A 14,024-nucleotide genomic window follows, 5' to 3' on the forward strand; every position below is an offset into this window, starting at 1 on the left:
CCCTCTTGGGGAGGGGCTCCATCCCAGCCCCAGCATAGGAGAGTGACCACATCAATCACTCTTCGGATTTGATCGGTTCCTTGTCGGCCTGGGATGAAGCCAACCTGGTCCTTGTGAATATAAGAATGAATGAATCTGGAGTTGCGAGTGGCTAAAATGTTTGTTAGGATCTTGAGGTCATTATTAATAAGGGAAATGGGCCTGTAATTGCCAACGTCTGAATGGTCCTTACCCGGTTTCGGGATGACCAATATAAAAGCCGCATTCATGGAGTGATCCAGCGGTTCCGTACCCCTTAGGGAATTAAAAAATCTGGCCAGATAAGGTGCGAGTGTGTCTGCGTAAGACTTGTAATATACAGTAGATTGGAGAAGCTGTCAGGGCCCGGTGTGGAGTTGGTGCGGAGAGTTTTAATTGCAGCCATGATTTCTTGCTCAGAAAAGGGCTCTTCTAGGAGGGAGCGCGATTCCTTGCTGAGTTGTGGGAGAGGGACCTGTCCCAGAAAGGCCTCAATATCGGTACCCTGAGAAGGATTAGAGTCAGCATAAAGGGTGGAAAAAAAGGATTGGAAGGTAGCCATAATCGAGGAAGGATTCCTTGTGAGCTCCCTTGAGCGAGCCTTGATATTGGGCATGGAAACTATCCTGTATTTCGGAGCCAATTTGGAAGCTAGCCTAGGTCCTACTCTATCCCGCGTAGCCAGGAGGCGAGCATTTTGCCACTGTAAACTCTTCGCTGCCTTGGTAGTTAGAGCTAAATTAACCACTTGCCAACCGCCCACCGTATATTTACTGCGGCAGTCACCCCTTCCAAATCCTCCGGGGCTTAAGTGGTTAAGGGAAAGTTTAACCATATCAAGTTTACTCAGCGAATCTGAGGTTGGGTCACGTTTGTGCCATGCTCAATCGTTTGTATTCCCGTTCGAGATTATTAATATCCAGCTGCCATTCGCACTTTAGCTTAGCCCCTAATTGTATAATATGGCCTCTGTTGACCGCTTTGTGGGCTCCACAGAGGGAGGAGGGAGTTTTTTCCTGTGAATCATTAAGGGTGAAGTACTCTTGGATCTGCTTTTCTAGTGTGGACGTCCATACCTGTTCGTTCAGAAGAGATTCATTCAGATGCCAAGGTGACTGACCTGTACGGGAGGGAGTGCTTTTGAGTTTGAGAAATACCAAAGAATGGTCGGACCAGGGTATGTCTCTAATGACTGATTTAAGTGCCGAGGGGATGTCAGTGGTAGGGACAAAGATATGATCGATTCTAGCTAGTGTGTTGTGAGGAGCTGAAAAGTGAGTGTAATCCCGGGCGGAGGGGTTAAGTTCATGCCAAATGTCAACCAGACCTAATGAATTGAGAAGTTTGGCTACTCAAAGGCTTTGTTTCGGGGGTCTGCATAAGCGTTGGGTTCCCTTCCTGGATTTATCCAGAACGTTATCCAAAGCTAAGTTTGAGTCACCTCCCACAACTAATTTACCCTCAAAATGGGTGGAGAGAAGAGGGAGTACCCTGGAAAAGAAAGCCGCCTGACCCTTGTTAGGAGCGTAAAAGGAAACAAAGGTATATAAAATACCACCAATAAAACCCTTCACCAAAAGGTACCTCCCCTGGGGGTGCGCTATAGTATGGGTGTGTGGGAGTGTGGGAAAATGCTACAGATTTTGAAAAAAAAAATTGCTACTCCCTTCTGTTTAGAGGGCGCATTAGCCAGGAAAAAGACTGGATATTTATGGTGGACGTATTTAGGCCTGACTTAGGTATGACTCCGGGAAGTGAGTTTCCTGAAGCAGGAGGACCTCAAGTCCCTGAGAGTGATAATGTTGGAACGCCTTTCGCCTCTTCAATTGAGAATTGAGACCCTGGACATTGTGTGATGCCACCTGTAGAGAGAAATCATTACTCACAGTTGCCCTCATCGTGGGAGCGAGAATTGTGCGCCGCGGTGTACAAAGTTGAAATGGGGAACGGGGTACTCGAACAGGAGTCTAGACAGATGCTGTAGAAACAGAAGATCCAATTCAATGATGGGATCGGACCATGGGATACTGAAAAAGAATAAGAAAGTTAGAAGAGAAGGAAAAGGGAGAGCAGGGATGGGAGAGAAAAACAAGAGACATGCAAGGACAAAGCCATGCATGGTGTTAGGGTGGCAGGGGACAAGTCCCATGCCCCCCAACTAGGATTGTTGTGGCACCCTTATGCCAGATAGGGTGCAGTCCCGTAGGAACCAGGAAAGGAAGAATCTTTCAAGCACCTACGGGAATGGGCGCATTAAAACCTCTCCGTGCATGGGCCCCAGCCCGGTTAAAAAAAAGGAAAACTTATATCTTGTACGCCCTGAGATAAGGCAGAGCAGAAGAGTAGGAGGAGGGCACTAGGGAGGGAGGAGGAAGGGGGAAAGGGGCATGGAGAGGTAAGTGGGGAGGGGAAGGCTTCTGCTACTGCATTATATCGGAGGGCAATGTTAAGGTGAAATGTGCGATCTCAGCGCAAAAAGTTGAGACCGGTCAGGACCTAAAAAAGAGAGAAAAAAAAAAAAACATGAACCAGTGCCCCAAACAGTATGGTAAAATAAGGCAGCAAACTATCCTCACAAAAAAGTGTTTCAAACAACTGTCTGGCACACAAAAAAAACCTTCAACGAGAGAAGAAAAAAAAAAGGTGGGGTTAATGCTTAACCTGTTCCAGGTGAGGGAGATGAATCCACAAAAAGTTGTAGAAATTACACTCTAGATTGACCAAGGACATCAGGGAGGCTTGACATCACGGTGGCGTTTTGGTTTTTGCTTGTTCCAGACTGACGACAATGGGCTGATCGGTGGGGGTCGCTTTGAGGATTCAAGTCTCGAGTTAGAGAAGGTGAGGGAAGGATCTCTGGAATTGATTCCCAATTTAAGGAGTAGACGTTCACCATCTTGAAAAGACTAAAAACCATGGGTTTTGTTCTGGAAAAGGAAGTTGTCTGAAGGGAAAGGACCACCAATATTTTAGGGATTTATCGGAGAGAATTAACAATAGTAGTTTCAGGGCTCTGCGTCGCTGAATGGTCATGGGAGACAGATCTGCAAAAAGTTGAATCTTGTAACCTTGGATGGAGAGGTCTGCTTTGTCCCTGCTCTTCCGCATGAGCTCCTCTTTAACCCCATAGAAGTGAGTTTTGACGATCACATCCCTGGGAAGGCTGTCCTGACGGGGTGATTGGAGGGCTCTGTGTGCTCTATCGAGCTCCAGGCGGTGGTCCGGAATGTCTGGGATTAACGTCCTTAATAAACGATTTAACTGTATCAGGAATATCCTTAATAGACTCAGGGATCCCCCTAATTATGAAATTGAGAGGGATCCCCCTAATTCTGAAATTGAGACGGCGACTCCTGTTCTCCAAGTCATCCAATTTGGATAGAGCAGTGTCCAATTGTTCCTGAAGGGTCTGATCGGTTCTTGTCACAGTTTGGTCAATAGTATTCTCTATGGCCTCAATCCTGCTGCCTATATTCTGCAGATCAGCTTTGATAGAACCGGTGATCTGAGAGGCATTATGAGACAGTCCTGTAGCCAGCATCTCAGAAAATTTAGCCATGAGGATTGAAATGTCAGGGAAGTGGCCCTGAGAGTGCAGGCCTAGTTGATGCTGCAGAGCCAGGGCCCCAGGTGAATGTGCAGCAGCCAGCCCAGGGGTCTGCTCCATGGCTCTGCTGAGCAGTAAATCTGTGGAGGCTGGAGAGGCAAATGGAGCCTCTGAATGACAAACGGTAGTTGTGTGGGAAGGCCAGGGCTCTGGAGTGTCCGGCAGTATAGCAGTGAGGGCTGCTGCTGTGTCTCCTACCTCTTGGCTGCCTTGTGTGTCTGAGGAGAAGGAAGGGGCGGTCGCCATCATGCAGGGCCAGATCGCACTACTCTGCTGTAGTAGTGAAGCAAGTTGCGGGGCGCAACAGCTGATGGATCCAGAGCAGGGGCCCGATGCTGACCGGAGAGGCGTGGAGCTCCGGGACTAAGCCGCCATCTCGGAGCTCCCGTGCATGCGCACTGAGCATTTGTCATTTAAAGTAATGCAGTGTTGTATCGCAAAAAAATGGCCTGGTCTTGAAGGGGGGTAAATCTTCCGGAGGTCAAGTGGTTAACTGGCACACTGGGAATAAATATCCCTAAAGCTTACTTTAGTTATTTGTAACAAATACCTTTAGAGATCATTTACCATTTTTAAAATAATCTAAATTGCTATGGGTGATTTACGAAAATTGTGAAATTTTTAGGCTTTACATTCAACAGGAGCTTTACTAAAATGGCAGTAAACTAGATTATACTGGTTCATGCATCACCATTTATAAAAGGGCCTACTGTAGCTATTCTGAAAGCATGGCACTAGCAGTAAAACATTTTACCAACATTTTTAAACTTCACTTGTCTTCTTGTCTCTGTCTCAGAGTTGACCACTCCTACAAAAATCTGTTTACAATTTGGCTTGTCATATAACCTTTATTTACCAAATTTTCAGAGGTGAACAAACCCAGCCAGTACAGTGTTTCATCAGTCATGGACTAATTTTACTGGATCGGATATGGTGAAAAATGCAAAAAGTTGTTGCCCAGGTTGTTTAGGGCAAGTGTAGCAAACTGAATTCCCAAGGTTGCCCAAAAAGATGCTTCGTTTGTTTAAGAAAGGATGAGCAAAGTCTAGATTCTACCTTCTAGCCAAAAACTGTGGGGAGGTCTACTTCTTTTTAAGCGGAACTAAAACCTATCTTTTTTTTTTTTAACCACTTCCATACAGTGCAGTTACACCCCCTTCCTGCCAAGAACCATTTTCAGCTTTCAGCACTCACACTTTGAATGACAATTGCTCAGTCATGCTACACTGTAACCAAACAAAATCTTAATAATTTTTTTCACACAAATGAGCTTTCTTTTGGTGGTATATGATCACAACTGGGGTTTTTTTTTTTTTTTTCGTGATATAAGCAAAAAAAGAGCAAACATTTAAAAAAAAAAAAAACACTTTTTTTAGTTTCGCTTATAAAATTTAGCAAAAAATTAATTTTTTTTCATACATTTGGGCCAACATTTATACTGCTATATATATCTGGTAAAAAAATACCCAAATTAGTGGATGATATTTAGTCTGTGTGAAAGTTATTGAGTCTAGAAGCTATGGTATCAATTACTAAAAATTGATCACACCGGATGTACTGACGGCCTATCTCCTTTTTTGAGGCCCTGAAATGTCAGGACAGTACAAATACCCCCCCAAATGACCCCTTTTTGGAAAGTAAACAGTCCAAGGTATTTAGTAAGAGGCATGGTGAGTTTTTTTAAGTTAATTTTTCCCACAACACTTGGGAAATTGAAGAAAAAAAAAAATGTTTTTCTTTTTTTTTTCTCCACAAAGTTGTCAATTTATAAGCTATTTCTAACACATAGCATGCACACAGCAAAAATGACACCCCAAAATACTTTCTGCTACTCCTGAGTATGGCGATACCACATGTGTGAGATTTTTACACAGCCTGACCACATAAAGAGACTCAACATTCAAGTAGCACCTTCAGGCGTTCTAGGAGCATAAATTACACACATCATTTTCTGACTATCGCACTTTTGAAGGCCCTAGAGCCCCAAGACAATAGAAACGCCCAAAAAATTACCCCATTTTGAAAAGCAAACACCCCAATGTATATTCTATGAGGCATTATGAGTCTTTTGAACATGACATTTTTTTTCCACAAGTTTTTGGAATATGTGGGAAAAAAATGAAAAACTTTTTTCTTTTTTTTTTTTTTTTTTTTTACACAAAGTTGTCAGTATTTTGTCACCCCAAAATACATTCTGCTATTCCACCTGAGTATGGCGATACCACATGGTTGAGACTTTTTCACATCCAAGGAACACCTCATGTGTTCTAGAGAAATAAATGACACAGAAAACTCTGATGAGCAGGTGACAGGTACTCAGGTAGCGATGAGCAGATGGGAAGTACTCGGGTACTTTGATAGGCAGGCGGTAAGTACTCGGGTACTTTGATAGGCAGGGGCACGTACTCTGATGAGCAGGTGGAAGGTACTTGGGTACTTTGATAGGCAGGTGGCAGGTACTCGGGTACTCTGATGGGCGGGTGACAGGTACTCGGGTACACTGATGGGCAGGAGACAGGTACTCGGGTAAGCTGATGGGCAGGCGACAGGTACTCGGGTATGCTGATGGGCTCACAGATAGGTACTAGTATCAGTGTGGTGACAGGTCTTCTTTATTTGGTAGGGTAATCAGGGCACGGTGGTATGCACAGTAAAGTGGTAACTCACTGTTTCCAGATCTCATCCTCACATTGCATCGGTGCGTGAGGAGGAGAACTTGGTAACAGTGAGTTACCACATCTTTGTTGAAATTTGTGACCGGCTGTGATTGGACACAGCCGGTCATGTGGTAAAGAGCCAATTTCATTGGCTCTTTACCTTGATCGGAGATGGGCTCTGTCCGAGGGACAAGCCTTGTCCCCAATTGCCGGGCTGCGCGCCCCTGGGGGCGCGCATTGCGGCGAGAACGAGCTGCTCGCACTGGAGCCACTCATGTGATCGGCTGTGATTGGACACAGTCGATCACGTGGTAAAAAGACAATTTCATTGCCTCTTTACCTTGATCGAGGATGGGCTCTAATCCCCGATCGACACGCTGCGCGCCCCCAGGGGCGCACCATAGCGGCGTGAACGGGCGGACATCACATGACGGCCGCCCGGATCAATGAGATGTTTCTGCCGGCATCATTTTACTATGGCCCGGTAAGGAACTGGTTAAGGGGAACTAAACCCTTCTTTCGTTTTCAGCCAAGGAAGTTGCCATCTTGGCCTGTTTGATCTTCAACTGCCTTGATGCTGCACATGTGATCAGTTATGACACCAGCTGTTTAATAGTTTTACAGTTTGGTTATGAGTAGGGTTGAGCGAACACGGACTGTATTATTCGTGTTCGTAACGAATAATTGGATTTTTGTTACCCGAACACGGACCCGAAAACTTTACTGTATGTTAGGGTAAAAATCCGTGTTCGGTCGTTTTATTTCCGGGTTTTGCATGCATTGGCGCGCTTTTCATGGCGGGGTTTCAACAGCCAATCAACAAGCATTTAACTGGTGTGCCTTAAGCCATCCCAGCCATGCCTACAAATGTATTAGTAGCTGTGATTGGCCATCTGAAGCATTTGACCAAGTCTTTATAAGTCCGAGGCAGCGCCGCTGCGTCATTCTGCTGTGTTAGTTCAGGGACCGAGCACACATCATACGTGCTGGCTGCTGATTAGGGACAGACAGGAAAAAAAAAACATTTGTGTCCGGATAGAATTGAGGGACAGGTCGGAGTGTGTTAGGCAGGGCGAGTTGTAGGCATTTTAGGGCGAGGCTGCTGATTTTTAGGGTCAGTTTTCTACGATCGATTTTGCTGTGTGGGAGGGGTTTTCAGTGACCGATCTACGATCTTATCAATCCTTTTAGGGAGAGGCTGCTGCTGATTTTTAGGGTCAGTTCTCTACGATCGATTTTGCTGTGTGGGAGGGGTTTTCAGTGACCGATCTACGATCTTATCAATCCATTTAGGGAGAGGCTGGAGATAGGCAGGTGTCAGTGGTCCACATCGATTTTGCTGTGTGTGGGGTGCAGTGAACACAATTTTTTTTGCCCACTTAGGAGGAGGGAGAAAAGTATTTTTCTATCAGTCACTGTGTGCAGCATTTTTCCTTCAGCTGTGCTGTGCTGACTGATGTCACGGCGCTGTGTTCAGTTCACATGTGCTATTATTGAGTGGTTTCAAAAATCATACACTTTTTTCTATTCCACTATTCAATATACAGCCTTGGGTTAAAAAAAATTAAATTGTGGCCCGCAGCAGAGCTGAATGATATTTGGGGTTTTTGGGGTTCATCTCATACTTCTGAAGATGTGAGGGTGCTGCCTGTTCCAAACTCCTCCTTCTCCTCATCCAGCCTTTTAGGGGTACAAACAATAGTAATTGGGGCCTAGTGTGGTTTTGTACGTGTGAGATACATACACTTTTTTTGATCATATTTTCTATTCCGCTATTCAATAAAAACCTTTGGGGAGCAGTTAAATTGCGGGATAGTCTGTGTTGGTAGGTGTGAGATCCACCTTTCCAAGTTTTTGGGGTTCATCTCATACTTCTGAAGATTTGAGGGTGCTGCCTGTTCCAAACTCCTCCTACTCCTTATCCTGCCTTTAGGGGTATAAACAATAGTAATTGGGGCCTAGTGTGGTTCTGTACGTGTGAGATACATACACTTTTTTTGATCATATTTTCTATTCCGCTATTTAATCAAAACCTCTGGGTATAAACAATTAAATTGCGGGATAGTCTGTGTCGGTACGTGTGAGATACACCTTTCCAATTTTTGGGGCGCATCTCATACTGCCGAGGATTTGAGGGTGCTTCAGTCTGCCTCCTGCCTGTTCCGAACTCCTCCTACTCCTCATCCTGCCTTTAGGGTACAAAAAATTGTAATCGGGGCCTATATTGTGTTTGTACGTGTGAGATACACCGTTTTGTAAAATTTGTCCTATTCCGCTATTCAATATACACCCTGTTTGAGTGTAAAAAATTAAATTGCGGGATAGTCTGTATCGCTACATGTGAGATACACCTTTTTAAATTTGTTTGGCGCATCTCCTTCTACCGCCGAGGATTGCAGGGCGCTTCAGTTTGGCTCCTGTTCCCAACTCCTCCTACTCCGCTTCCTCATCCTGCCTTTAGGGTAGAAAAAATTGTAATCAGGGCCTAGTTTGTGTTTGTACGTGTGAGATACACCGTTTTGTAAAATTTGTCCTATTCCGCTATTCAATATACACCCTGTTTGAGTGTAAAAAATTAAATTGCGGGATAGTCTGTATCGGTACGTGTGAGATACACCTTTTAAATTTGTTTGGCGCATCTCCTTCCCCCGCCAAGGATTGCAGGGCGCTTCAGTTTGGCTCCTGTTCCCAACTCCTCCTACTCCTCTTCCTCATCCTGCCTTTAGGGTACAAAAAATTGTAATCGGGGCCTAGTTTGTGTCTGTACATGTGAGATACACCGTTTTGTAAAATTTGTCCTATTCCGCTATTCAATATACACCCTTTTGGGGTAAAAAACATTAAATTGCGGCATAGTTTGCATATTTGACTGAGATACACCCTTGCGATACTGTTGTTGTTTTGTTCCGCTATTCAATAAACACCTTTCTAGGGCAAGATCTTAAATTACAGAAATATGAGGAGACCGTCAAATAGGGGCCGTGGCCTGGGTCGTGGTGCTGCTGGTAGAGCTCCTGTTGCAAGGAGAGGACGTGGTCGATCTGTGCCAGCTACACGCACAAGTGAAACACCTTCCTCAAGTGTTAGTAGGCGACAGAACCTGCATCAGTATTTGGTAGGGCATCATACGCCTCTAGAAGTGATGAGGCCAGAACACAGAGAGGCGATAGTAGATTGGTTTGCTGCTGACAGTGCCTCCAGTTCCTTCACATTGTCTCCCACCCAGTCTACTGCAGAAAGGTCAGAGTTGGCACCTGCAGCCGATGTCCAACCGTCTTTCACCTCACCCCCTTGCAAATCAGGCAAGCAGTCTGAGCCCCAAGCCATACAGCAGTCTCTTCTTCTTTTTGAGGACTCTGTCAGCAGGGTTTCCCAGGGCCATCCACCTAGCCCTGCCCCAGAAGTGGAAGAGATTGAGTGCAGCGATGCCCAACCACTTATTTCTCAAGATGAGTACATGCAAGGACCATCGCAGCACTTCTCCGATGATGACGAAACACAGGTGCCAACTGCTGCGGCGTTCAGAATTGTGGAGACCGACAAGGAGGGCAGGGGTGAAGACTGGGTGGAAGATGATGTGGAGGACGATGAGGTCCTCGACCCCACATGGAATGAACGTCATGCAGGTGACCTGAGTAGTTTGGAGGAAGAGGCGGTGGTCGCACAGAGCCACCAGCACAGCAGAAGAGGGAGCAGGGTGCAGAAGTGGAGCGGCCGTGCCCTAGACACTACGCCTGCTACTGCCCAACGCAGCAAGGGAACGAGCGCACCAAAGTCTGCTCAAAGGAGTTCTCTAGCGTGGAAGTTCTTTAGAAAATGTGCTAATGACAGGACACGAGTGGTTTGCACCCTGTGCAATTAGAGCCTGAAGCGAGGCATAAACCTTCTTAACCTGAGCACAACCTGCATGATCAGGCATCTAAGTGCAAAGCACGAGCTGCAGTGGAGTAGACGCCTTCAAAACCAAGAAACGTCTCTGGCTCATCCTGCTTCCTCTTCTGCTGCAGTCTCGGCCGCTCCAGCCACATCTGTAGTGATACCGGCACCTGCCACCCCGCAAACAGACGATCTGTCAGCAACACCACCACCTGGGTCACCAACCATCTCCACAATGTCCCGTGGAAGCGTTCAGCTTTCCATCTCCCAAACACTTGAGAGGAAGAGGAAGTACCCCCCCTACCCACCCGCGATCCCTGGCCCTGAATGCCAGCATTTCAAAATTCTTGGCCTTTGAAATGCTGTCATTCCGTCTGGTGGAGACGCACAGTTTTAAAAACCTTATGTCGGTGGCTGTCCCACAGTACGTCGTGCCCAGCCGCCACTACTTTTCCAGGCAAGCCATCCCTTCCCTGCACAACCAAGTGGGGGAAAAAATCAGGTGTGCACTGCGCAACGCCATCTGTGGCAAGGTCCACCTAACTACCGATACGTGGACCAGTAAGCACGGTCAGGGGCGTTATATCTCCACGGCACACTGGGTAAATGCAGTGGCGGATATGCCTGAGGCGGATAGCAATTTGGCGCATGTCCTTCCACCACCGAGGATTGCAGGGCGCTTCAGTTTGCCTCCTGTTCCTAACTCCTCCTACTCCGCTTCCTCATCCTCTACCACCTCCTCATCCGGACAGCGTAACACCTTCACCACCAACTTCAGCACGGCCAGGGGTAAACGACAGCAGGCAGTTTTAAAACTTGCCTGTTTGGGGGAAAAACCACACACCGCGCAGGAGTTGTGGAGGAGCATGGAACAGCAGACAAATGAGTGGTTGCTGCCAGCGAGCCTCAAGCCCGGCCTGGTGGTGTGCGATAACGGGCGAAATCTCATAGCAGCTCTGGGCCTAGCCGGTTTGACGCACATCCCTTGCCTGGCGCATGTGCTGAATTTGGTGGTGCAGAGGTTCCTTAAAAACTACCCCGATATGTCAGAGCTGCTGCAGAAAGTGTGGGCCGTCTGTGCGCACTTTCGGCGTTCTCACCCTGCTGCTGCTCGCCTGTCAGCGCTGCAGCGTAACTTCGGCCTTCCCGCTCACCGCCTCATATGTGACGTGCCCACAAGGTGGAACTCCACCTTGCACATGCTGCAAAGAGTGCGAGCAGCAGCAGGCCATAGTGGAGTTTCAGCTGCAGCACGCACACGTGAATCGCTCTACGGAACAGCACCACTTCACCACCAATAACTGAGCCTCCATGCGAGACCTGTGTGCCTTGTTGCGCTGTTTTGAGTACTCCACCAACATGGCCAGTGCCGATGACAGCTTAACTATCCCACTTCTATGCCTCCTTCAAAAAACAATTTGTTCGATGATGGAAGAGGATGAAGAGGTAACATTTCCAAGGCTTTCAGGGCAGTCATTCACAAGGGGCTCCGAGGGCGGGTTCCTGCACACACTAACGCCAGGGAGACAATTGTCCAGCAGGGGCACAGTTCTGGAGGATGAGGAGGAGGAGCTGGAGGAGGAGATGGAACCATGTTCACAGCAGGGTGGCACCCAGGCCAGCTCATGGCCATCACTGGTGCATGGCTGGGGGGATACAGAGGACACGAATGATGCACCTCCCACAGAGGACAGCCTTTCGTTGCCTCTGGGCAGCCTGGCACACATGAGCGATTACATGCTGCAGTGTCTCCACAACGATCGCCGAGTTGCCCACATTCTAACTTGTGCTGATTACTGGGTGGCCACGCTGCTGGATCCCCGTTACAAGGACAACGTACCGTCCTTAATTCACTCACTGGAGCGCGATCGCAAGATGCGCGAGTACAAGCGCATGCTGGTAGACGCGATGCTGCTGGCATTCCCACCTGACAGCGGGGCCACAGTGGAAGCACAAGGCAGAGGAGGAGGAGGAGGAAGAGGTCGCCAACGCAACCAGGGCACCGCCAGCACCTCAGAAGGCAGGGTTAGCATGGCCGAAATGTGGAAAAGCTTTGTCAGCATGCCACCACAAACAGCAGCACCAGCAGCTCATATGGAACGTCTTAGCAGGAGGCAGCATTTTACCAAAACGGTGGAGCAGTATGTGTGCACACGCCTACATGTAGTGAATGACGGGTCTGCCCCCTTCAACTTCTGGGTCTCCAAATTGGGCACATGGCCTGAGCTTGCCCTTTACGCCTTGGAGGTGCGGGCGTGCCCTGCAGCCAGTGTATTATCTGAACGGGTATTTAGCACGGCTGGGGGCGTTATCACAGACAAACGCAGCCGCCTGTCCAGAGACAATGTGGACAAGCTCACGTTCATTAAAATGAACCAGGCATGGATCCCACGGGACTTTTCCGTACCTTGTGCAGAATAGCGATGGATACCGACCTTACCCAGCCATTGTTCTATTTTTGCTCTTTCTCACTCTTTTGGGGTGTACCCTCATTTAAAATTTGTGAAAAGAAGCAGTGTTGGCTACCTCATCCTCCTCAGGGCCAGATTAACGTAGGGGCTATTGGAGCTGCAGCTCCAGGCCCCTACCTTTTATATAGGCCCCGGGTTGGCCATGTTCACTGTTACCGCTCTTCTGTCACTTGTAAACACAGAAGTCTGGCTTCTATGCTCGCTTCCCCAGGCAGCTCCCTCAGAACCTCCCCACACAGCACGAAGGCCGGACAAGGAAGGACAGTTGCCGATGCATGGATGTGTTTATGGGCTTCAGAGACAGCATCCCATGTTGAATTAGGCATGCATGGCTGCACCCTTCCTCCTCTGGGTGCATGCCAAGGCACGGCCCTTAAGGCCCTTCAAAATCCTCAGCACCAAGCCCATGATGCTCTTAATCCAGCCCTGGTCCTCTTCCACCGCCGCTTCCACCTACACCGCCCATAGGTGTGCACAGCCTATTGCATTAGGTTGTGCACCCCAAAGTTGAAATACACATGCATGTGTTTGCCTACATGTACATGGCCCCGATACATTACTCTCCCTGCTGGCAAAGAGAAATAGAGCAGAGCAGGTCCGAGGGAGATCTTTCCCATCTCCTCACTGGCAAACCGAGCGATAATGCTATGTGCCCTAGGTGATTAGGGTGTGCCCAGGCACCTCCGACACACCCTGTGCGCACGCCTATGAGACCGCCACATCCACCTCAACCTCCCTCCTACTCCATATGGGCCTCGTCCTTCAGAGATGAAGAACATTGTTTTATTTTTCTGTTTTTTTTTGTTTTTTTTTTTGTTTTAAGTTATTTCCCTATCCACATTTGTTTGCAGAGCACTTGCCATGCTCTTAACAATGTTTTGCTGCCATTTGCAGCACTCTAGCCCTTTCCATTGGTGTTTTAGAGCCATTTTAGTGCCTGAAAGTTCGGGTCCCCATTGACTTCAATGGGGTTCGGTGTCCGGGAAAAGTTCGGCAAAAGTCCGGGTCACGGACCCGGACTTTTTTTTAAAGTTCGGCCGAACCCGCCGAACACGGACATCCAGGTGTCCGCTCAACTCTAGTTATGAGCACAACCAGTGTGACATTTACATTCCTGGCACATGCTGGGAACATAGGGGTCTTCTGAAACTGTTAAATCAAATGATTTAGTTCTGCTTTAAATGGAGTAATTGTGGAGCATAAATGCTTTCCTTTCATTATGGAATCTGCCATGTTCACACCAAGCAAAAATGCTTTTTTTTTTTTTTTGTGCACAGGAGAAATAATTGAACATCTTGCTGGATGTAGTTTTCACTATGTTTGTGTTTTCAATTCCTTTCAAAGCCCAAGTTTTACTTTTTGCCAAAAACGTCTAGGGGACCTACTTTCTAAATA

This window comes from Pelophylax lessonae (assembly GCF_965119305.1).
Source record: "Pelophylax lessonae genome assembly, chromosome: 5".
NCBI classification, from domain to species: Eukaryota; Metazoa; Chordata; class Amphibia; order Anura; family Ranidae; genus Pelophylax; species Pelophylax lessonae.